Raw genomic sequence first — 21,091 nt, forward strand, 5'->3', positions numbered from 1 at the left:
ATATTGCTAAAAATAAATGTATTTTGGGAAAATTTGGCTCCTTAAATTACCTTTTTTTGGAAATATAGACAATTTTTTTAAAGAATTTTACAATAAAAATTCTTGTTTTTTAATAAATGTTAAAATTTCTTAAATATTGTTAAAAATAAATGCATTTTGCGAAAATTTGCCTCCTTAAATTACGTTTTTTGAGAAACGAAACAAATTTATAAAGAATTTTACTTTTGTTTTACAAAGGAAATCATAGACTATTGTATCTAGTTACGTACAACTGAGCATAATCAATAGCGAATGTTTTACATTTACCTTAAAATAATAGGCAGTTGAGTTTTTTATTTTGGCTCTATTTCGGTTAAAAATGAAGATATCGACTTCATTCTTTTTTTATTTAATAGAGAAAAATAAAAAGAAAATAAAATAAAATAAAAAAATTTTGGACAATGCCAACAACACGCGGTGTTCCCAAGCGGTCCCCCATCTAAGTACTAACCGCGCCCGACGCTGCTTAATTTCGGTGATCGGACGAGAACCGATGTACTCAGCGTGGTATGGTCGTTGGCGAAGAAACATAGTTTATTTTGCTTCATATGGCCATTGATTTCATTGCTTGTGTGTTTAAAACAATTTCGTTTACTTATTGCACACAAACACACAAACGAACAAGAAGTTTTATTTTCGTTTTATAAAGGAAAATGTTGACTGTTTCCTTTAGTTATTAGTGAACATAACCAGTATGTATTAATTTGGCATCAAAAAATCTAACAAAAATTGTAGTTTTTTTAATAAATGTTAAAATTTATTAAATATTGCTAAAAATAAATGTATTTTGGGAAAATTTGGCTCCTTAAATTACCTTTTTTTGGAAATATAGACAATTTTTTTAAAGAATTTTACAATAAAAATTCTTGTTTTTTAATAAATGTTAAAATTTCTTAAATATTGTTAAAAATAAATGCATTTTGCGAAAATTTGCCTCCTTAAATTACGTTTTTTGAGAAACGAAACAAATTTATAAAGAATTTTACTTTTGTTTTACAAAGGAAATCATAGACTATTGTATCTAGTTACGTACAACTGAGCATAATCAATAGCGAATGTTTTACATTTACCTTAAAATAATAGGCAGTTGAGTTTTTTATTTTGGCTCTATTTCGGTTAAAAATGAAGATATCGACTTCATTCTTTTTTTATTTAATAGAGAAAAATAAAAAAGAAAATAAAATAAAATAAAAAAATTTTGGACAATGCCAACAACACGCGGTGTTCCCAAGCGGTCCCCCATCTAAGTACTAACCGCGCCCGACGCTGCTTAATTTCGGTGATCGGACGAGAACCGATGTACTCAGCGTGGTATGGTCGTTGGCGAAGAAACATAGTTTATTTTGCTTCATATGGCCATTGATTTCATTGCTTGTGTGTTTAAAACAATTTCGTTTACTTATTGCACACAAACACACAAACGAACAAGAAGTTTTATTTTCGTTTTATAAAGGAAAATGTTGACTGTTTCCTTTAGTTATTAGTGAACATAACCAGTATGTATTAATTTGGCATCAAAAAATCTAACAAAAATTGTAGTTTTTTTAATAAATGTTAAAATTTATTAAATATTGCTAAAAATAAATGTATTTTGGGAAAATTTGGCTCCTTAAATTACCTTTTTTTGGAAATATAGACAATTTTTTTAAAGAATTTTACAATAAAAATTCTTGTTTTTTAATAAATGTTAAAATTTCTTAAATATTGTTAAAAATAAATGCATTTTGCGAAAATTTGCCTCCTTAAATTACGTTTTTTGAGAAACGAAACAAATTTATAAAGAATTTTACTTTTGTTTTACAAAGGAAATCATAGACTATTGTATCTAGTTACGTACAACTGAGCATAATCAATAGCGAATGTTTTACATTTACCTTAAAATAATAGGCAGTTGCGTTTTTTATTTTGGCTCTATTTCGGTTAAAAATGAAGATATCGACTTCATTCTTTTTTTATTTAATAGAGAAAAATAAAAAAGAAAATAAAATAAAATAAAAAAATTTTGGACAATGCCAACAACACGCGGTGTTCCCAAGCGGTCCCCCATCTAAGTACTAACCGCGCCCGACGCTGCTTAATTTCGGTGATCGGACGAGAACCGATGTACTCAGCGTGGTATGGTCGTTGGCGAAGAAACATAGTTTATTTTGCTTCATATGGCCATTGATTTCATTGCTTGTGTGTTTAAAACAATTTCGTTTACTTATTGCACACAAACACACAAACGAACAAGAAGTTTTATTTTCGTTTTATAAAGGAAAATGTTGACTGTTTCCTTTAGTTATTAGTGAACATAACCAGTATGTATTAATTTGGCATCAAAAAATCTAACAAAAATTGTAGTTTTTTTAATAAATGTTAAAATTTATTAAATATTGCTAAAAATAAATGTATTTTGGGAAAATTTGGCTCCTTAAATTACCTTTTTTTGGAAATATAGACAATTTTTTTAAAGAATTTTACAATAAAAATTCTTGTTTTTTAATAAATGTTAAAATTTCTTAAATATTGTTAAAAATAAATGCATTTTGCGAAAATTTGCCTCCTTAAATTACGTTTTTTGAGAAACGAAACAAATTTATAAAGAATTTTACTTTTGTTTTACAAAGGAAATCATAGACTATTGTATCTAGTTACGTACAACTGAGCATAATCAATAGCGAATGTTTTACATTTACCTTAAAATAATAGGCAGTTGAGTTTTTTATTTTGGCTCTATTTCGGTTAAAAATGAAGATATCGACTTCATTCTTTTTTTATTTAATAGAGAAAAATAAAAAAGAAAATAAAATAAAATAAAAAAATTTTGGACAATGCCAACAACACGCGGTGTTCCCAAGCGGTCCCCCATCTAAGTACTAACCGCGCCCGACGCTGCTTAATTTCGGTGATCGGACGAGAACCGATGTACTCAGCGTGGTATGGTCGTTGGCGAAGAAACATAGTTTATTTTGCTTCATATGGCCATTGATTTCATTGCTTGTGTGTTTAAAACAATTTCGTTTACTTATTGCACACAAACACACAAACGAACAAGAAGATTTATTTTCGTTTTATAAAGGAAAATGTTGACTGTTTCCTTTAGTTATTAGTGAACATAACCAGTATGTATTAATTTGGCATCAAAAAATCTAACAAAAATTGTAGTTTTTTTAATAAATGTTAAAATTTATTAAATATTGCTAAAAATAAATGTATTTTGGGAAAATTTGGCTCCTTAAATTACCTTTTTTTGGAAATATAGACAATTTTTTTAAAGAATTTTACAATAAAAATTCTTGTTTTTTAATAAATGTTAAAATTTCTTAAATATTGTTAAAAATAAATGCATTTTGCGAAAATTTGCCTCCTTAAATTACGTTTTTTGAGAAACGAAACAAATTTATAAAGAATTTTACTTTTGTTTTACAAAGGAAATCATAGACTATTGTATCTAGTTACGTACAACTGAGCATAATCAATAGCGAATGTTTTACATTTACCTTAAAATAATAGGCAGTTGAGTTTTTTATTTTGGCTCTATTTCGGTTAAAAATGAAGATATCGACTTCATTCTTTTTTTATTTAATAGAGAAAAATAAAAAAGAAAATAAAATAAAATAAAAAAATTTTGGACAATGCCAACAACACGCGGTGTTCCCAAGCGGTCCCCCATCTAAGTACTAACCGCGCCCGACGCTGCTTAATTTCGGTGATCGGACGAGAACCGATGTACTCAGCGTGGTATGGTCGTTGGCGAAGAAACATAGTTTATTTTGCTTCATATGGCCATTGATTTCATTGCTTGTGTGTTTAAAACAATTTCGTTTACTTATTGCACACAAACACACAAACGAACAAGAAGTTTTATTTTCGTTTTATAAAGGAAAATGTTGACTGTTTCCTTTAGTTCCCAGTCAGCATTTTTTGAAAATTTTAATCAAATTCGAGTCTTTTTTGATCCGACTGCACGATTAAAAAGCTAGAATATGAGCTCATTTTCTGATCATAAATGACTCCTTTGTCGGTAGGAAAACATAACCTCAGGCGACTCTTCTAAACAAATCACAAATGAGTCTTTTTCGAGTCGTATTTCAATCATTTATTGGTGTTTTGTTGATTAATTTCGGACCCTTTTTCGAGTCTTTTTAGAGTCATGTTTATAATCATTTATGAGTCTTTAGGGAGTCATTTTTGAGTCTTTTTGTTAGACGAAATAAATTAAAAAAATTTTCTTTTTATTCTTCTTTGTTTCTTTCCTTTGTTTTATAGTCTTTTCTGTTTTGTTATGTCTTTTAATTATCCTTTGTGTTGCTTGGTGGTTAGTATACTGATTCTTCATTTCACTTGGCAAAACCTGTTGTGTTGTGTTTGTCTGTACCTTTAATATTATACGTTACATTTATATCAAAATTTTGTAGAAAGTGTATATGGTAATATTCAAAAAAGTTTTGCAATCGTTGAAGTTGAGGTTCACCATTTAATAAGTCGCGAACTGTTAATATATTTTATAAAATATGAATACATTTATATATATTGAAGTGTTTTAGCTACGATCTCATAATATGGACCATAACAAATAATTTTCGTGGAAGCTGCGCTGGTGGTAAAATAAAAAAATGGGAAAAATGTGTTGAAGTTTACAAGTTTTTTTGTGTTCTTTCTTGATTTCTGGCCAAACCACGGAAAATTCAAACCTATGCTCAAAGAAAGAACTAAAGAATACCCCTTAGGCAATGTGTTTCTAGTGTATGACTTTTCGATATATACACTGTATCCCCCTAAAATCGATGCTGACATTTTGAAGTTTTGATTTCAGTGTTTTTCGAATTTTTCTTATAATTAGATGGTGCATCTAGATAATAATCGAAACTAGTTTATAGGATTGTAGAACTCGCGATTCCACGTCGTTCGATGTATATCTCATGAGTGTGCTCCGTGCAGCTTCCTAGTAATAGAAGTCCAAAGACGAAAATTTGGTCCGTAAATTTTCTGCAAAAACCTATTTTTTGGTTTTAAAATTTACAACTGTCGTACAGGTACCCCTGAACCCCGCGTGATTTTAGTTTTTTTACGTTCCGGATCTAATGAGCTCTTCCGCGGTCAAATCCATCCACTAAAACGCCGGATATAGATACCTTGAAAGTAGGAAAATCTGCAAAAATATATTTTGACAATTCCGCGAATTGAACCGCGATTTTCTTTGATTATTTTTACATAAATTTAATCCTTTATACGCGATTATAATATTTGCCAAAAAGGTGTGTCACAAATTACAAAGATTCGGGAGTAATATCCCTATTTATCCCAAAATAGGATGTGGTGGCACATCCGCAGTTCTTGACGAATCTGTCTAAAATCATTTATATTGACGTATTTTTAATAGGCGGCCATTGAAATCGGATGCACCTTATAATCATATGCACATCGCGCAATTTTTGCCCACTTGAATGTTTTTTGAATAGTAAGATGCAACTGATGGCACACTTTGGCCGCTGAATGAAACATGGGAAAATCCATGCATATTGATAGACATGGGCTCCCTGTATCCGAAAAGCACATGCACCTCAACTGATTTAAACGGATTCGCGAATTACACGCTTTTTAACTTTTGTGTTTTTTCTTTGATTGTGATTTCAATATTACTCTGTACTTCTTATTTCTATTGTTTATCACAGAAAGCAAATATACTTTCACGATGACTAATTACTTTTTTCGTAGAAGTTTAAGCAAAATACTTCAGGATTTGGATGGAAATTTAGCGAAATAATGGAATAACTACCAACATTTATTTTTCAAATTTTTCGTATTTAACCAAAAATATATTTTTGAAATAATTTCCAACAATAAGTTTTCGTTCTTTGTTGTTGCTGTAATATGCAAGTTATAAGCGCGATCTTTATAATTTTGGTCTCACATTTTTCTACGCGTTGTCTAGATTCTGTACGTATTTTTAAATTATTTTTTTAGAGATTTTTTGGCCTCTGATTTAGAATATATAAAATTTATTCGTAATTTCTTAAATATTTTTTGATTTTCCGCGAAAATAAAAATAAATTTAGCAAATATTTTAGCATCTACGGATAGATATCAAATGCTGCTAACGATTCATATATACATGTTCTTATTACAACACAATAGGAATTTTTAAATATTTTTTCTTTACAAGAGAGTAAAACCGCATATAACTTTTGAGTGCAGCATCCAATTTTGTGAACGCGAACAGATTTGAAACCACGATTTTTTTCTTAACCCATGTACCAAAAATGGCGGATGTGCTCGCCAAAAAAGTTTTTAATTTTTTTTCTATGTAATTGTAAAGGAAATTTGAAATTTACCATATGAGAATTTTATTTTTTTATTTATAAATAATTACAACCAAATAAAAATAAAACAAAACAATCAGTTTTTAATCACCTAACTGTTCAAAATATGATCAGAGTATACATAATTATAATCACTTTTCAAACACCTGTATGACCCTTTTTTGATTAAGCATTTTTCAATCTTCCAGATGATCAAAATGTGACAATAAATAACAAAAAATTGTCACATTTTAAACACCTCAATGATTTATTTCCCAGTCAGCATTTTTTGAAAATTTTAATCAAATTCGAGTCTTTTTTGATCCGACTGCACGATTAAAAAGCTAGAATATGAGCTCATTTTCTGATCATAAATGACTCCTTAGTCGGTAGGAAAACATAACCCCAGGCGACTCTTCTAAACAAATCACAAATGAGTCTTTTTCGAGTCGTATTTCAATCATTTATTGGTGTTTTGTTGATTAATTTCGGACCCTTTTTCGAGTCTTTTTAGAGTCATGTTAATAATCATTTATGAGTCTTTAGGGAGTCATTTATGAGTCTTTTTGTTAGACGAAATAAATTAAAAAAATTTATTTTTATTCTTCTTTGTTTCTTTCCTTTGTTTTATAGTCTTTTCTGCTTTGTTATGTCTTTTAATTATCATTTATGTTGCTTGGTGGTTAGTATACTGCTTCTTCATTTCACTTGGCAAAACCTGTTGTGTTGTGTTTGTCTGTACCTTTAATATTATACGTTACATTTATATCAAAATTTTGTAGAAAGTGTATATGAGAATTTTATTTTTTTATTTACAACCAAATAAAAATAAAACAAAGCAATCAGTTTTTAATCACCTAACTGTTCAAAATATGATCAGAGTATACATAATTATAATCACTTTTCAAACACCTGTATGACCCTTTTTTGATTAAGCATTTTTCAATCTTCCAGATGATCAAAATGTGACAATAAATAACAAAAAATTGTCACATTTTAAACACCTCAATGATTTATTTGTGATTGCTACACATTTGTTGTTGTATTTTAAATTGAACTCTTTTTAATCATTACAGGGAGTCACTTTCGAGTCCCTTTCTGATCACACAAGCGACTTAATCAATTTTTGATCACCAAAAGGACTCTAAAAAGACTCCTCAATGTGATTTTTGAAAAAACAGTCTTCTAAATGCTATCTGGGTTGTGATTGCTACACATTTGTTGTTGTATTTTAAATTGAACTCTTTTTAATCATTACAGGGAGTCACTTTCGAGTCCCTTTCTGATCACACAAGCGACTTAATCAATTTTTGATCACCAAAAGGACTCTAAAAAGACTCCTCAATGTGATTTTTGAAAAAACAGTCTTCTAAATGCTATCTGGGTTATTAGTGAACATAACCAGTATGTATTAATTTGGCATCAAAAAATCTAACAAAAATTGTAGTTTTTTTAATAAATGTTAAAATTTATTAAATATTGCTAAAAATAAATGTATTTTGGGAAAATTTGGCTCCTTAAATTACCTTTTTTTGGAAATATAGACAATTTTTTTAAAGAATTTTACAATAAAAATTCTTGTTTTTTAATAAATGTTAAAATTTCTTAAATATTGTTAAAAATAAATGCATTTTGCGAAAATTTGCCTCCTTAAATTACGTTTTTTGAGAAACGAAACAAATTTATAAAGAATTTTACTTTTGTTTTACAAAGGAAATCATAGACTATTGTATCTAGTTACGTACAACTGAGCATAATCAATAGCGAATGTTTTACATTTACCTTAAAATAATAGGCAGTTGAGTTTTTTATTTTGGCTCTATTTCGGTTAAAAATGAAGATATCGACTTCATTCTTTTTTTATTTAATAGAGAAAAATAAAAAAGAAAATAAAATAAAATAAAAAAATTTTGGACAATGCCAACAACACGCGGTGTTCCCAAGCGGTCCCCCATCTAAGTACTAACCGCGCCCGACGCTGCTTAATTTCGGTGATCGGACGAGAACCGATGTACTCAGCGTGGTATGGTCGTTGGCGAAGAAACATAGTTTATTTTGCTTCATATGGCCATTGATTTCATTGCTTGTGTGTTTAAAACAATTTCGTTTACTTATTGCACACAAACACACAAACGAACAAGAAGTTTTATTTTCGTTTTATAAAGGAAAATGTTGACTGTTTCCTTTAGTTATTAGTGAACATAACCAGTATGTATTAATTTGGCATCAAAAAATCTAACAAAAATTGTAGTTTTTTTAATAAATGTTAAAATTTATTAAATATTGCTAAAAATAAATGTATTTTGGGAAAATTTGGCTCCTTAAATTACCTTTTTTTGGAAATATAGACAATTTTTTTAAAGAATTTTACAATAAAAATTCTTGTTTTTTAATAAATGTTAAAATTTCTTAAATATTGTTAAAAATAAATGCATTTTGCGAAAATTTGCCTCCTTAAATTACGTTTTTTGAGAAACGAAACAAATTTATAAAGAATTTTACTTTTGTTTTACAAAGGAAATCATAGACTATTGTATCTAGTTACGTACAACTGAGCATAATCAATAGCGAATGTTTTACATTTACCTTAAAATAATAGGCAGTTGAGTTTTTTATTTTGGCTCTATTTCGGTTAAAAATGAAGATATCGACTTCATTCTTTTTTTATTTAATAGAGAAAAATAAAAAAGAAAATAAAATAAAATAAAAAAATTTTGGACAATGCCAACAACACGCGGTGTTCCCAAGCGGTCCCCCATCTAAGTACTAACCGCGCCCGACGCTGCTTAATTTCGGTGATCGGACGAGAACCGATGTACTCAGCGTGGTATGGTCGTTGGCGAAGAAACATAGTTTATTTTGCTTCATATGGCCATTGATTTCATTGCTTGTGTGTTTAAAACAATTTCGTTTACTTATTGCACACAAACACACAAACGAACAAGAAGTTTTATTTTCGTTTTATAAAGGAAAATGTTGACTGTTTCCTTTAGTTATTAGTGAACATAACCAGTATGTATTAATTTGGCATCAAAAAATCTAACAAAAATTGTAGTTTTTTTAATAAATGTTAAAATTTATTAAATATTGCTAAAAATAAATGTATTTTGGGAAAATTTGGCTCCTTAAATTACCTTTTTTTGGAAATATAGACAATTTTTTTAAAGAATTTTACAATAAAAATTCTTGTTTTTTAATAAATGTTAAAATTTCTTAAATATTGTTAAAAATAAATGCATTTTGCGAAAATTTGCCTCCTTAAATTACGTTTTTTGAGAAACGAAACAAATTTATAAAGAATTTTACTTTTGTTTTACAAAGGAAATCATAGACTATTGTATCTAGTTACGTACAACTGAGCATAATCAATAGCGAATGTTTTACATTTACCTTAAAATAATAGGCAGTTGAGTTTTTTATTTTGGCTCTATTTCGGTTAAAAATGAAGATATCGACTTCATTCTTTTTTTATTTAATAGAGAAAAATAAAAAAGAAAATAAAATAAAATAAAAAAATTTTGGACAATGCCAACAACACGCGGTGTTCCCAAGCGGTCCCCCATCTAAGTACTAACCGCGCCCGACGCTGCTTAATTTCGGTGATCGGACGAGAACCGATGTACTCAGCGTGGTATGGTCGTTGGCGAAGAAACATAGTTTATTTTGCTTCATATGGCCATTGATTTCATTGCTTGTGTGTTTAAAACAATTTCGTTTACTTATTGCACACAAACACACAAACGAACAAGAAGTTTTATTTTCGTTTTATAAAGGAAAATGTTGACTGTTTCCTTTAGTTATTAGTGAACATAACCAGTATGTATTAATTTGGCATCAAAAAATCTAACAAAAATTGTAGTTTTTTTAATAAATGTTAAAATTTATTAAATATTGCTAAAAATAAATGTATTTTGGGAAAATTTGGCTCCTTAAATTACCTTTTTTTGGAAATATAGACAATTTTTTTAAAGAATTTTACAATAAAAATTCTTGTTTTTTAATAAATGTTAAAATTTCTTAAATATTGTTAAAAATAAATGCATTTTGCGAAAATTTGCCTCCTTAAATTACGTTTTTTGAGAAACGAAACAAATTTATAAAGAATTTTACTTTTGTTTTACAAAGGAAATCATAGACTATTGTATCTAGTTACGTACAACTGAGCATAATCAATAGCGAATGTTTTACATTTACCTTAAAATAATAGGCAGTTGAGTTTTTTATTTTGGCTCTATTTCGGTTAAAAATGAAGATATCGACTTCATTCTTTTTTTATTTAATAGAGAAAAATAAAAAAGAAAATAAAATAAAATAAAAAAATTTTGGACAATGCCAACAACACGCGGTGTTCCCAAGCGGTCCCCCATCTAAGTACTAACCGCGCCCGACGCTGCTTAATTTCGGTGATCGGACGAGAACCGATGTACTCAGCGTGGTATGGTCGTTGGCGAAGAAACATAGTTTATTTTGCTTCATATGGCCATTGATTTCATTGCTTGTGTGTTTAAAACAATTTCGTTTACTTATTGCACACAAACACACAAACGAACAAGAAGTTTTATTTTCGTTTTATAAAGGAAAATGTTGACTGTTTCCTTTAGTTATTAGTGAACATAACCAGTATGTATTAATTTGGCATCAAAAAATCTAACAAAAATTGTAGTTTTTTTAATAAATGTTAAAATTTATTAAATATTGCTAAAAATAAATGTATTTTGGGAAAATTTGGCTCCTTAAATTACCTTTTTTGGAAATATAGACAATTTTTTTAAAGAATTTTACAATAAAAATTCTTGTTTTTTAATAAATGTTAAAATTTCTTAAATATTGTTAAAAATAAATGCATTTTGCGAAAATTTGCCTCCTTAAATTACGTTTTTTGAGAAACGAAACAAATTTATAAAGAATTTTACTTTTGTTTTACAAAGGAAATCATAGACTATTGTATCTAGTTACGTACAACTGAGCATAATCAATAGCGAATGTTTTACATTTACCTTAAAATAATAGGCAGTTGAGTTTTTTATTTTGGCTCTATTTCGGTTAAAAATGAAGATATCGACTTCATTCTTTTTTTATTTAATAGAGAAAAATAAAAAAGAAAATAAAATAAAATAAAAAAATTTTGGACAATGCCAACAACACGCGGTGTTCCCAAGCGGTCCCCCATCTAAGTACTAACCGCGCCCGACGCTGCTTAATTTCGGTGATCGGACGAGAACCGATGTACTCAGCGTGGTATGGTCGTTGGCGAAGAAACATAGTTTATTTTGCTTCATATGGCCATTGATTTCATTGCTTGTGTGTTTAAAACAATTTCGTTTACTTATTGCACACAAACACACAAACGAACAAGAAGTTTTATTTTCGTTTTATAAAGGAAAATGTTGACTGTTTCCTTTAGTTATTAGTGAACATAACCAGTATGTATTAATTTGGCATCAAAAAATCTAACAAAAATTGTAGTTTTTTTAATAAATGTTAAAATTTATTAAATATTGCTAAAAATAAATGTATTTTGGGAAAATTTGGCTCCTTAAATTACCTTTTTTTGGAAATATAGACAATTTTTTTAAAGAATTTTACAATAAAAATTCTTGTTTTTTAATAAATGTTAAAATTTCTTAAATATTGTTAAAAATAAATGCATTTTGCGAAAATTTGCCTCCTTAAATTACGTTTTTTGAGAAACGAAACAAATTTATAAAGAATTTTACTTTTGTTTTACAAAGGAAATCATAGACTATTGTATCTAGTTACGTACAACTGAGCATAATCAATAGCGAATGTTTTACATTTACCTTAAAATAATAGGCAGTTGAGTTTTTTATTTTGGCTCTATTTCGGTTAAAAATGAAGATATCGACTTCATTCTTTTTTTATTTAATAGAGAAAAATAAAAAAGAAAATAAAATAAAATAAAAAAATTTTGGACAATGCCAACAACACGCGGTGTTCCCAAGCGGTCCCCCATCTAAGTACTAACCGCGCCCGACGCTGCTTAATTTCGGTGATCGGACGAGAACCGATGTACTCAGCGTGGTATGGTCGTTGGCGAAGAAACATAGTTTATTTTGCTTCATATGGCCATTGATTTCATTGCTTGTGTGTTTAAAACAATTTCGTTTACTTATTGCACACAAACACACAAACGAACAAGAAGTTTTATTTTCGTTTTATAAAGGAAAATGTTGACTGTTTCCTTTAGTTATTAGTGAACATAACCAGTATGTATTAATTTGGCATCAAAAAATCTAACAAAAATTGTAGTTTTTTTAATAAATGTTAAAATTTATTAAATATTGCTAAAAATAAATGTATTTTGGGAAAATTTGGCTCCTTAAATTACCTTTTTTTGGAAATATAGACAATTTTTTTAAAGAATTTTACAATAAAAATTCTTGTTTTTTAATAAATGTTAAAATTTCTTAAATATTGTTAAAAATAAATGCATTTTGCGAAAATTTGCCTCCTTAAATTACGTTTTTTGAGAAACGAAACAAATTTATAAAGAATTTTACTTTTGTTTTACAAAGGAAATCATAGACTATTGTATCTAGTTACGTACAACTGAGCATAATCAATAGCGAATGTTTTACATTTACCTTAAAATAATAGGCAGTTGAGTTTTTTATTTTGGCTCTATTTCGGTTAAAAATGAAGATATCGACTTCATTCTTTTTTTATTTAATAGAGAAAAATAAAAAAGAAAATAAAATAAAATAAAAAAATTTTGGACAATGCCAACAACACGCGGTGTTCCCAAGCGGTCCCCCATCTAAGTACTAACCGCGCCCGACGCTGCTTAATTTCGGTGATCGGACGAGAACCGATGTACTCAGCGTGGTATGGTCGTTGGCGAAGAAACATAGTTTATTTTGCTTCATATGGCCATTGATTTCATTGCTTGTGTGTTTAAAACAATTTCGTTTACTTATTGCACACAAACACACAAACGAACAAGAAGTTTTATTTTCGTTTTATAAAGGAAAATGTTGACTGTTTCCTTTAGTTATTAGTGAACATAACCAGTATGTATTAATTTGGCATCAAAAAATCTAACAAAAATTGTAGTTTTTTTAATAAATGTTAAAATTTATTAAATATTGCTAAAAATAAATGTATTTTGGGAAAATTTGGCTCCTTAAATTACCTTTTTTTGGAAATATAGACAATTTTTTTAAAGAATTTTACAATAAAAATTCTTGTTTTTTAATAAATGTTAAAATTTCTTAAATATTGTTAAAAATAAATGCATTTTGCGAAAATTTGCCTCCTTAAATTACGTTTTTTGAGAAACGAAACAAATTTATAAAGAATTTTACTTTTGTTTTACAAAGGAAATCATAGACTATTGTATCTAGTTACGTACAACTGAGCATAATCAATAGCGAATGTTTTACATTTACCTTAAAATAATAGGCAGTTGAGTTTTTTATTTTGGCTCTATTTCGGTTAAAAATGAAGATATCGACTTCATTCTTTTTTTATTTAATAGAGAAAAATAAAAAAGAAAATAAAATAAAATAAAAAAATTTTGGACAATGCCAACAACACGCGGTGTTCCCAAGCGGTCCCCCATCTAAGTACTAACCGCGCCCGACGCTGCTTAATTTCGGTGATCGGACGAGAACCGATGTACTCAGCGTGGTATGGTCGTTGGCGAAGAAACATAGTTTATTTTGCTTCATATGGCCATTGATTTCATTGCTTGTGTGTTTAAAACAATTTCGTTTACTTATTGCACACAAACACACAAACGAACAAGAAGTTTTATTTTCGTTTTATAAAGGAAAATGTTGACTGTTTCCTTTAGTTATTAGTGAACATAACCAGTATGTATTAATTTGGCATCAAAAAATCTAACAAAAATTGTAGTTTTTTTAATAAATGTTAAAATTTATTAAATATTGCTAAAAATAAATGTATTTTGGGAAAATTTGGCTCCTTAAATTACCTTTTTTTGGAAATATAGACAATTTTTTTAAAGAATTTTACAATAAAAATTCTTGTTTTTTAATAAATGTTAAAATTTCTTAAATATTGTTAAAAATAAATGCATTTTGCGAAAATTTGCCTCCTTAAATTACGTTTTTTGAGAAACGAAACAAATTTATAAAGAATTTTACTTTTGTTTTACAAAGGAAATCATAGACTATTGTATCTAGTTACGTACAACTGAGCATAATCAATAGCGAATGTTTTACATTTACCTTAAAATAATAGGCAGTTGAGTTTTTTATTTTGGCTCTATTTCGGTTAAAAATGAAGATATCGACTTCATTCTTTTTTTATTTAATAGAGAAAAATAAAAAAGAAAATAAAATAAAATAAAAAAATTTTGGACAATGCCAACAACACGCGGTGTTCCCAAGCGGTCCCCCATCTAAGTACTAACCGCGCCCGACGCTGCTTAATTTCGGTGATCGGACGAGAACCGATGTACTCAGCGTGGTATGGTCGTTGGCGAAGAAACATAGTTTATTTTGCTTCATATGGCCATTGATTTCATTGCTTGTGTGTTTAAAACAATTTCGTTTACTTATTGCACACAAACACACAAACGAACAAGAAGTTTTATTTTCGTTTTATAAAGGAAAATGTTGACTGTTTCCTTTAGTTATTAGTGAACATAACCAGTATGTATTAATTTGGCATCAAAAAATCTAACAAAAATTGTAGTTTTTTTAATAAATGTTAAAATTTATTAAATATTGCTAAAAATAAATGTATTTTGGGAAAATTTGGCTCCTTAAATTACCTTTTTTTGGAAATATAGACAATTTTTTTAAAGAATTTTACAATAAAAATTCTTGTTTTTTAATAAATGTTAAAATTTCTTAAATATTGTTAAAAAAAAAAGCATTTTGCGAAAATTTGCCTCCTTAAATTACGTTTTTTGAGAAACGAAACAAATTTATAAAGAATTTTACTTTTGTTTTACAAAGGAAATCATAGACTATTGTATCTAGTTACGTACAACTGAGCATAATCAATAGCGAATGTTTTACATTTACCTTAAAATAATAGGCAGTTGAGTTTTTTATTTTGGCTCTATTTCGGTTAAAAATGAAGATATCGACTTCATTCTTTTTTTATTTAATAGAGAAAAATAAAAAAGAAAATAAAATAAAATAAAAAAATTTTGGACAATGCCAACAACACGCGGTGTTCCCAAGCGGTCCCCCATCTAAGTACTAACCGCGCCCGACGCTGCTTAATTTCGGTGATCGGACGAGAACCGATGTACTCAGCGTGGTATGGTCGTTGGCGAAGAAACATAGTTTATTTTGCTTCATATGGCCATTGATTTCATTGCTTGTGTGTTTAAAACAATTTCGTTTACTTATTGCACACAAACACACAAACGAACAAGAAGTTTTATTTTCGTTTTATAAAGGAAAATGTTGACTGTTTCCTTTAGTTATTAGTGAACATAACCAGTATGTATTAATTTGGCATCAAAAAATCTAACAAAAATTGTAGTTTTTTTAATAAATGTTAAAATTTATTAAATATTGCTAAAAATAAATGTATTTTGGGAAAATTTGGCTCCTTAAATTACCTTTTTTTGGAAATATAGACAATTTTTTTAAAGAATTTTACAATAAAAATTCTTGTTTTTTAATAAATGTTAAAATTTCTTAAATATTGTTAAAAATAAATGCATTTTGCGAAAATTTGCCTCCTTAAATTACGTTTTTTGAGAAACGAAACAAATTTATAAAGAATTTTACTTTTGTTTTACAAAGGAAATCATAGACTATTGTATCTAGTTACGTACAACTGAGCATAATCAATAGCGAATGTTTTACATTTACCTTAAAATAATAGGCAGTTGAGTTTTTTATTTTGGCTCTATTTCGGTTAAAAATGAAGATATCGACTTCATTCTTTTTTTATTTAATAGAGAAAAATAAAAAAGAAAATAAAATAAAATAAAAAAATTTTGGACAATGCCAACAACACGCGGTGTTCCCAAGCGGTCCCCCATCTAAGTACTAACCGCGCCCGACGCTGCTTAATTTCGGTGATCGGACGAGAACCGATGTACTCAGCGTGGTATGGTCGTTGGCGAAGAAACATAGTTTATTTTGCTTCATATGGCCATTGATTTCATTGCTTGTGTGTTTAAAACAATTTCGTTTACTTATTGCACACAAACACACAAACGAACAAGAAGTTTTATTTTCGTTTTATAAAGGAAAATGTTGACTGTTTCCTTTAGTTATTAGTGAACATAACCAGTATGTATTAATTTGGCATCAAAAAATCTAACAAAAATTGTAGTTTTTTTAATAAATGTTAAAATTTATTAAATATTGCTAAAAATAAATGTATTTTGGGAAAATTTGGCTCCTTAAATTACCTTTTTTTGGAAATATAGACAATTTTTTTAAAGAATTTTACAATAAAAATTCTTGTTTTTTAATAAATGTTAAAATTTCTTAAATATTGTTAAAAATAAATGCATTTTGCGAAAATTTGCCTCCTTAAATTACGTTTTTTGAGAAACGAAACAAATTTATAAAGAATTTTACTTTTGTTTTACAAAGGAAATCATAGACTATTGTATCTAGTTACGTACAACTGAGCATAATCAATAGCGAATGTTTTACATTTACCTTAAAATAATAGGCAGTTGAGTTTTTTATTTTGGCTCTATTTCGGTTAAAAATGAAGATATCGACTTCATTCTTTTTTTATTTAATAGAGAAAAATAAAAAAGAAAATAAAATAAAATAAAAAAATTTTGGACAATGCCAACAACACGCGGTGTTCCCAAGCGGTCCCCCATCTAAGTACTAACCGCGCCCGACGCTGCTTAATTTCGGTGATCGGACGAGAACCGATGTACTCAGCGTGGTATGGTCGTTGGCGAAGAAACATAGTTTATTTTGCTTCATATGGCCATTGATTTCATTGCTTGTGTGTTTAAAACAATTTCGTTTACTTATTGCACACAAACACACAAACGAACAAGAAGTTTTATTTTCGTTTTATAAAGGAAAATGTTGACTGTTTCCTTTAGTTATTAGTGAACATAACCAGTATGTATTAATTTGGCATCAAAAAATCTAACAAAAATTGTAGTTTTTTTAATAAATGTTAAAATTTATTAAATATTGCTAAAAATAAATGTATTTTGGGAAAATTTGGCTCCTTAAATTACCTTTTTTTGGAAATATAGACAATTTTTTTAAAGAATTTTACAATAAAAATTCTTGTTTTTTAATAAATGTTAAAATTTCTTAAATATTGTTAAAAATAAATGCATTTTGCGAAAATTTGCCTCCTTAAATTACGTTTTTTGAGAAACGAAACAAATTTATAAAGAATTTTACTTTTGTTTTACAAAGGAAATCATAGACTATTGTATCTAGTTACGTACAACTGAGCATAATCAATAGCGAATGTTTTACATTTACCTTAAAATAATAGGCAGTTGAGTTTTTTATTTTGGCTCTATTTCGGTTAAAAATGAAGATATCGACTTCATTCTTTTTTTATTTAATAGAGAAAAATAAAAAAGAAAATAAAATAAAATAAAAAAATTTTGGACAATGCCAACAACACGCGGTGTTCCCAAGCGGTCCCCCATCTAAGTACTAACCGCGCCCGACGCTGCTTAATTTCGGTGATCGGACGAGAACCGATGTACTCAGCGTGGTATGGTCGTTGGCGAAGAAACATAGTTTATTTTGCTTCATATGGCCATTGATTTCATTGCTTGTGTGTTTAAAACAATTTCGTTTACTTATTGCACACAAACACACAAACGAACAAGAAGTTTTATTTTCGTTTTATAAAGGAAAATGTTGACTGTTTCCTTTAGTTATTAGTGAACATAACCAGTATGTATTAATTTGGCATCAAAAAATCTAACAAAAATTGTAGTTTTTTTAATAAATGTTAAAATTTATTAAATATTGCTAAAAATAAATGTATTTTGGGAAAATTTGGCTCCTTAAATTACCTTTTTTTGGAAATATAGACAATTTTTTTAAAGAATTTTACAATAAAAATTCTTGTTTTTTAATAAATGTTAAAATTTCTTAAATATTGTTAAAAATAAATGCATTTTGCGAAAATTTGCCTCCTTAAATTACGTTTTTTGAGAAACGAAACAAATTTATAAAGAATTTTACTTTTGTTTTACAAAGGAAATCATAGACTATTGTATCTAGTTACGTACAACTGAGCATAATCAATAGCGAATGTTTTACATTTACCTTAAAATAATAGGCAGTTGAGTTTTTTATTTTGGCTCTATTTCGGTTAAAAATGAAGATATCGACTTCATTCTTTTTTTATTTAATAGAGAAAAATAAAAAAGAAAATAAAATAAAATAAAAAAATTTTGGACAATGCCAACAACACGCGGTGTTCCCAAGCGGTCCCCCATCTAAGTACTAACCGCGCCCGACGCTGCTTAATTTCGGTGATCGGACGAGAACCGATGTACTCAGCGTGGTATGGTCGTTGGCGAAGAAACATAGTTTATTTTGCTTCATATGGCCATTGATTTCATTGCTTGTGTGTTTAAAACAATTTCGTTTACTTATTGCACACAAACGAACAAGAAGTTTTATTTTCGTTTTATAAAGGAAAATGTTGACTGTTTCCTTTAGTTATTAGTGAACATAACCAGTATGTATTAATTTGGCATCAAAAAATCTAACAAAAATTGTAGTTTTTTTAATAAATGTTAAAATTTATTAAATATTGCTAAAAATAAATGTATTTTGGGAAAATTTGGCTCCTTAAATTACCTTTTTTTGGAAATATAGACAATTTTTTTAAAGAATTTTACAATAAAAATTCTTGTTTTTTAATAAATGTTAAAATTTCTTAAATATTGTTAAAAATAAATGCATTTTGCGAAAATTTGCCTCCTTAAATTACGTTTTTTGAGAAACGAAACAAATTTATAAAGAATTTTACTTTTGTTTTACAAAGGAAATCATAGACTATTGTATCTAGTTACGTACAACTGAGCATAATCAATAGCGAATGTTTTACATTTACCTTAAAATAATAGGCAGTTGAGTTTTTTATTTTGGCTCTATTTCGGTTAAAAATGAAGATATCGACTTCATTCTTTTTTTATTTAATAGAGAAAAATAAAAAAGAAAATAAAATAAAATAAAAAAATTTTGGACAATGCCAACAACACGCGGTGTTCCCAAGCGGTCCCCCATCTAAGTACTAACCGCGCCCGACGCTGCTTAATTTCGGTGATCGGACGAGAACCGATGTACTCAGCGTGGTATGGTCGTTGGCGAAGAAACATAGTTTATTTTGCTTCATATGGCCATTGATTTCATTGCTTGTGTGTTTAAAACAATTTCGTTTACTTATTGCACACAAACACACAAACGAACAAGAAGTTTTATTTTCGTTTTATAAAGGAAAATGTTGACTGTTTCCTTTAGTTATTAGTGAACATAACCAGTATGTATTAATTTGGCATCAAAAAATCTAACAAAAATTGTAGTTTTTTTAATAAATGTTAAAATTTATTAAATATTGCTAAAAATAAATGTATTTTGGGAAAATTTGGCTCCTTAAATTACCTTTTTTTGGAAATATAGACAATTTTTTTAAAGAATTTTACAATAAAAATTCTTGTTTTTTAATAAATGTTAAAATTTCTTAAATATTGTTAAAAATAAATGCATTTTGCGAAAATTTGCCTCCTTAAATTACGTTTTTTGAGAAACGAAACAAATTTATAAAGAATTTTACTTTTGTTTTACAAAGGAAATCATAGACTATTGTATCTAGTTACGTACAACTGAGCATAATCAATAGCGAATGTTTTACATTTACCTTAAAATAATAGGCAGTTGAGTTTTTTATTTTGGCTCTATTTCGGTTAAAAATGAAGATATCGACTTCATTCTTTTTTTATTTAATAGAGAAAAATAAAAAAGAAAATAAAATAAAATAAAAAAATTTTGGACAATGCCAACAACACGCGGTGTTCCCAAGCGGTCCCCCATCTAAGTACTAACCGCGCCCGACGCTGCTTAATTTCGGTGATCGGACGAGAACCGATGTACTCAGCGTGGTATGGTCGTTGGCGAAGAAACATAGTTTATTTTGCTTCATATGGCCATTGATTTCATTGCTTGTGTGTTTAAAACAATTTCGTTTACTTATTGCACACAAACACACAAACGAACAAGAAGTTTTATTTTCGTTTTATAAAGGAAAATGTTGACTGTTTCCTTTAGTTATTAGTGAACATAACCAGTATGTATTAATTTGGCATCAAAAAATCTAACAAAAATTGTAGTTTTTTTAATAAATGTTAAAATTTATTAAATATTGCTAAAAATAAATGTATTTTGGGAAAATTTGGCTCCTTAAATTACCTTTTTTTGGAAATATAGACAATTTTTTTAAAGAATTTTACAATAAAAATTCTTGTTTTTTAATAAATGTTAAAATTTCTTAAATATTGTTAAAAATAAATGCATTTTGCGAAAATTTGCCTCCTTAAATTACGTTTTTTGAGAAACGAAACAAATTTATAAAGAATTTTACTTTTGTTTTACAAAGGAAATCATAGACTATTGTATCTAGTTACGTACAACTGAGCATAATCAATAGCGAATGTTTTACATTTACCTTAAAATAATAGGCAGTTGAGTTTTTTATTTTGGCTCTATTTCGGTTAAAAATGAAGATATCGACTTCATTCTTTTTTTATTTAATAGAGAAAAATAAAAAAGAAAATAAAATAAAATAAAAAAATTTTG

General features: G+C 28.1%; 21 non-coding genes across 21 annotated transcripts; all 21 read right to left on the reverse strand.

Annotated features, from left to right (window-relative positions):
- Positions 1-441: 441 nt before the first annotated feature.
- On the reverse strand, positions 442-560 carry LOC141395778 (5S ribosomal RNA). The gene has a single exon (XR_012410899.1). It is a non-coding gene; the product is annotated as a 5S ribosomal RNA (ribosomal RNA).
- A 685-nt stretch (positions 561-1,245) lies between these two features.
- On the reverse strand, positions 1,246-1,364 carry LOC141395779 (5S ribosomal RNA). The gene has a single exon (XR_012410900.1). It is a non-coding gene; the product is annotated as a 5S ribosomal RNA (ribosomal RNA).
- Positions 1,365-2,049: 685 nt separating this feature from the next.
- LOC141395781 (5S ribosomal RNA) lies at positions 2,050-2,168 on the reverse strand. Its single transcript, XR_012410902.1, has one exon. It is a non-coding gene; the product is annotated as a 5S ribosomal RNA (ribosomal RNA).
- Positions 2,169-2,853: 685 nt separating this feature from the next.
- LOC141395782 (5S ribosomal RNA) lies at positions 2,854-2,972 on the reverse strand. Its single transcript, XR_012410903.1, has one exon. It is a non-coding gene; the product is annotated as a 5S ribosomal RNA (ribosomal RNA).
- A 685-nt stretch (positions 2,973-3,657) lies between these two features.
- Positions 3,658-3,776, reverse strand: LOC141395783 (5S ribosomal RNA). The gene has a single exon (XR_012410904.1). It is a non-coding gene; the product is annotated as a 5S ribosomal RNA (ribosomal RNA).
- Positions 3,777-8,241: 4,465 nt separating this feature from the next.
- LOC141395784 (5S ribosomal RNA) lies at positions 8,242-8,360 on the reverse strand. The gene has a single exon (XR_012410905.1). It is a non-coding gene; the product is annotated as a 5S ribosomal RNA (ribosomal RNA).
- Positions 8,361-9,045: 685 nt separating this feature from the next.
- Positions 9,046-9,164, reverse strand: LOC141395785 (5S ribosomal RNA). Its single transcript, XR_012410906.1, has one exon. It is a non-coding gene; the product is annotated as a 5S ribosomal RNA (ribosomal RNA).
- A 685-nt stretch (positions 9,165-9,849) lies between these two features.
- On the reverse strand, positions 9,850-9,968 carry LOC141395786 (5S ribosomal RNA). Its single transcript, XR_012410907.1, has one exon. It is a non-coding gene; the product is annotated as a 5S ribosomal RNA (ribosomal RNA).
- Positions 9,969-10,653: 685 nt separating this feature from the next.
- On the reverse strand, positions 10,654-10,772 carry LOC141395787 (5S ribosomal RNA). Its single transcript, XR_012410908.1, has one exon. It is a non-coding gene; the product is annotated as a 5S ribosomal RNA (ribosomal RNA).
- Positions 10,773-11,456: 684 nt separating this feature from the next.
- On the reverse strand, positions 11,457-11,575 carry LOC141395788 (5S ribosomal RNA). The gene has a single exon (XR_012410909.1). It is a non-coding gene; the product is annotated as a 5S ribosomal RNA (ribosomal RNA).
- A 685-nt stretch (positions 11,576-12,260) lies between these two features.
- Positions 12,261-12,379, reverse strand: LOC141395789 (5S ribosomal RNA). The gene has a single exon (XR_012410910.1). It is a non-coding gene; the product is annotated as a 5S ribosomal RNA (ribosomal RNA).
- A 685-nt stretch (positions 12,380-13,064) lies between these two features.
- Positions 13,065-13,183, reverse strand: LOC141395790 (5S ribosomal RNA). The gene has a single exon (XR_012410911.1). It is a non-coding gene; the product is annotated as a 5S ribosomal RNA (ribosomal RNA).
- A 685-nt stretch (positions 13,184-13,868) lies between these two features.
- LOC141395792 (5S ribosomal RNA) lies at positions 13,869-13,987 on the reverse strand. The gene has a single exon (XR_012410913.1). It is a non-coding gene; the product is annotated as a 5S ribosomal RNA (ribosomal RNA).
- Positions 13,988-14,672: 685 nt separating this feature from the next.
- Positions 14,673-14,791, reverse strand: LOC141395793 (5S ribosomal RNA). The gene has a single exon (XR_012410914.1). It is a non-coding gene; the product is annotated as a 5S ribosomal RNA (ribosomal RNA).
- A 685-nt stretch (positions 14,792-15,476) lies between these two features.
- LOC141395794 (5S ribosomal RNA) lies at positions 15,477-15,595 on the reverse strand. Its single transcript, XR_012410915.1, has one exon. It is a non-coding gene; the product is annotated as a 5S ribosomal RNA (ribosomal RNA).
- A 685-nt stretch (positions 15,596-16,280) lies between these two features.
- LOC141395795 (5S ribosomal RNA) lies at positions 16,281-16,399 on the reverse strand. The gene has a single exon (XR_012410916.1). It is a non-coding gene; the product is annotated as a 5S ribosomal RNA (ribosomal RNA).
- Positions 16,400-17,084: 685 nt separating this feature from the next.
- On the reverse strand, positions 17,085-17,203 carry LOC141395796 (5S ribosomal RNA). Its single transcript, XR_012410917.1, has one exon. It is a non-coding gene; the product is annotated as a 5S ribosomal RNA (ribosomal RNA).
- A 685-nt stretch (positions 17,204-17,888) lies between these two features.
- On the reverse strand, positions 17,889-18,007 carry LOC141395797 (5S ribosomal RNA). The gene has a single exon (XR_012410918.1). It is a non-coding gene; the product is annotated as a 5S ribosomal RNA (ribosomal RNA).
- Positions 18,008-18,692: 685 nt separating this feature from the next.
- On the reverse strand, positions 18,693-18,811 carry LOC141395799 (5S ribosomal RNA). The gene has a single exon (XR_012410919.1). It is a non-coding gene; the product is annotated as a 5S ribosomal RNA (ribosomal RNA).
- A 677-nt stretch (positions 18,812-19,488) lies between these two features.
- LOC141395800 (5S ribosomal RNA) lies at positions 19,489-19,607 on the reverse strand. Its single transcript, XR_012410920.1, has one exon. It is a non-coding gene; the product is annotated as a 5S ribosomal RNA (ribosomal RNA).
- A 685-nt stretch (positions 19,608-20,292) lies between these two features.
- LOC141395801 (5S ribosomal RNA) lies at positions 20,293-20,411 on the reverse strand. The gene has a single exon (XR_012410921.1). It is a non-coding gene; the product is annotated as a 5S ribosomal RNA (ribosomal RNA).
- Positions 20,412-21,091: the final 680 nt, after the last annotated feature.

The sequence above is a fragment of the Musca autumnalis genome, unplaced genomic scaffold (assembly GCF_047663935.1).
Source record: "Musca autumnalis isolate F117 unplaced genomic scaffold, ASM4766393v1 scaffold_2, whole genome shotgun sequence".
Lineage (NCBI taxonomy): Eukaryota > Metazoa > Arthropoda > Insecta > Diptera > Muscidae > Musca > Musca autumnalis.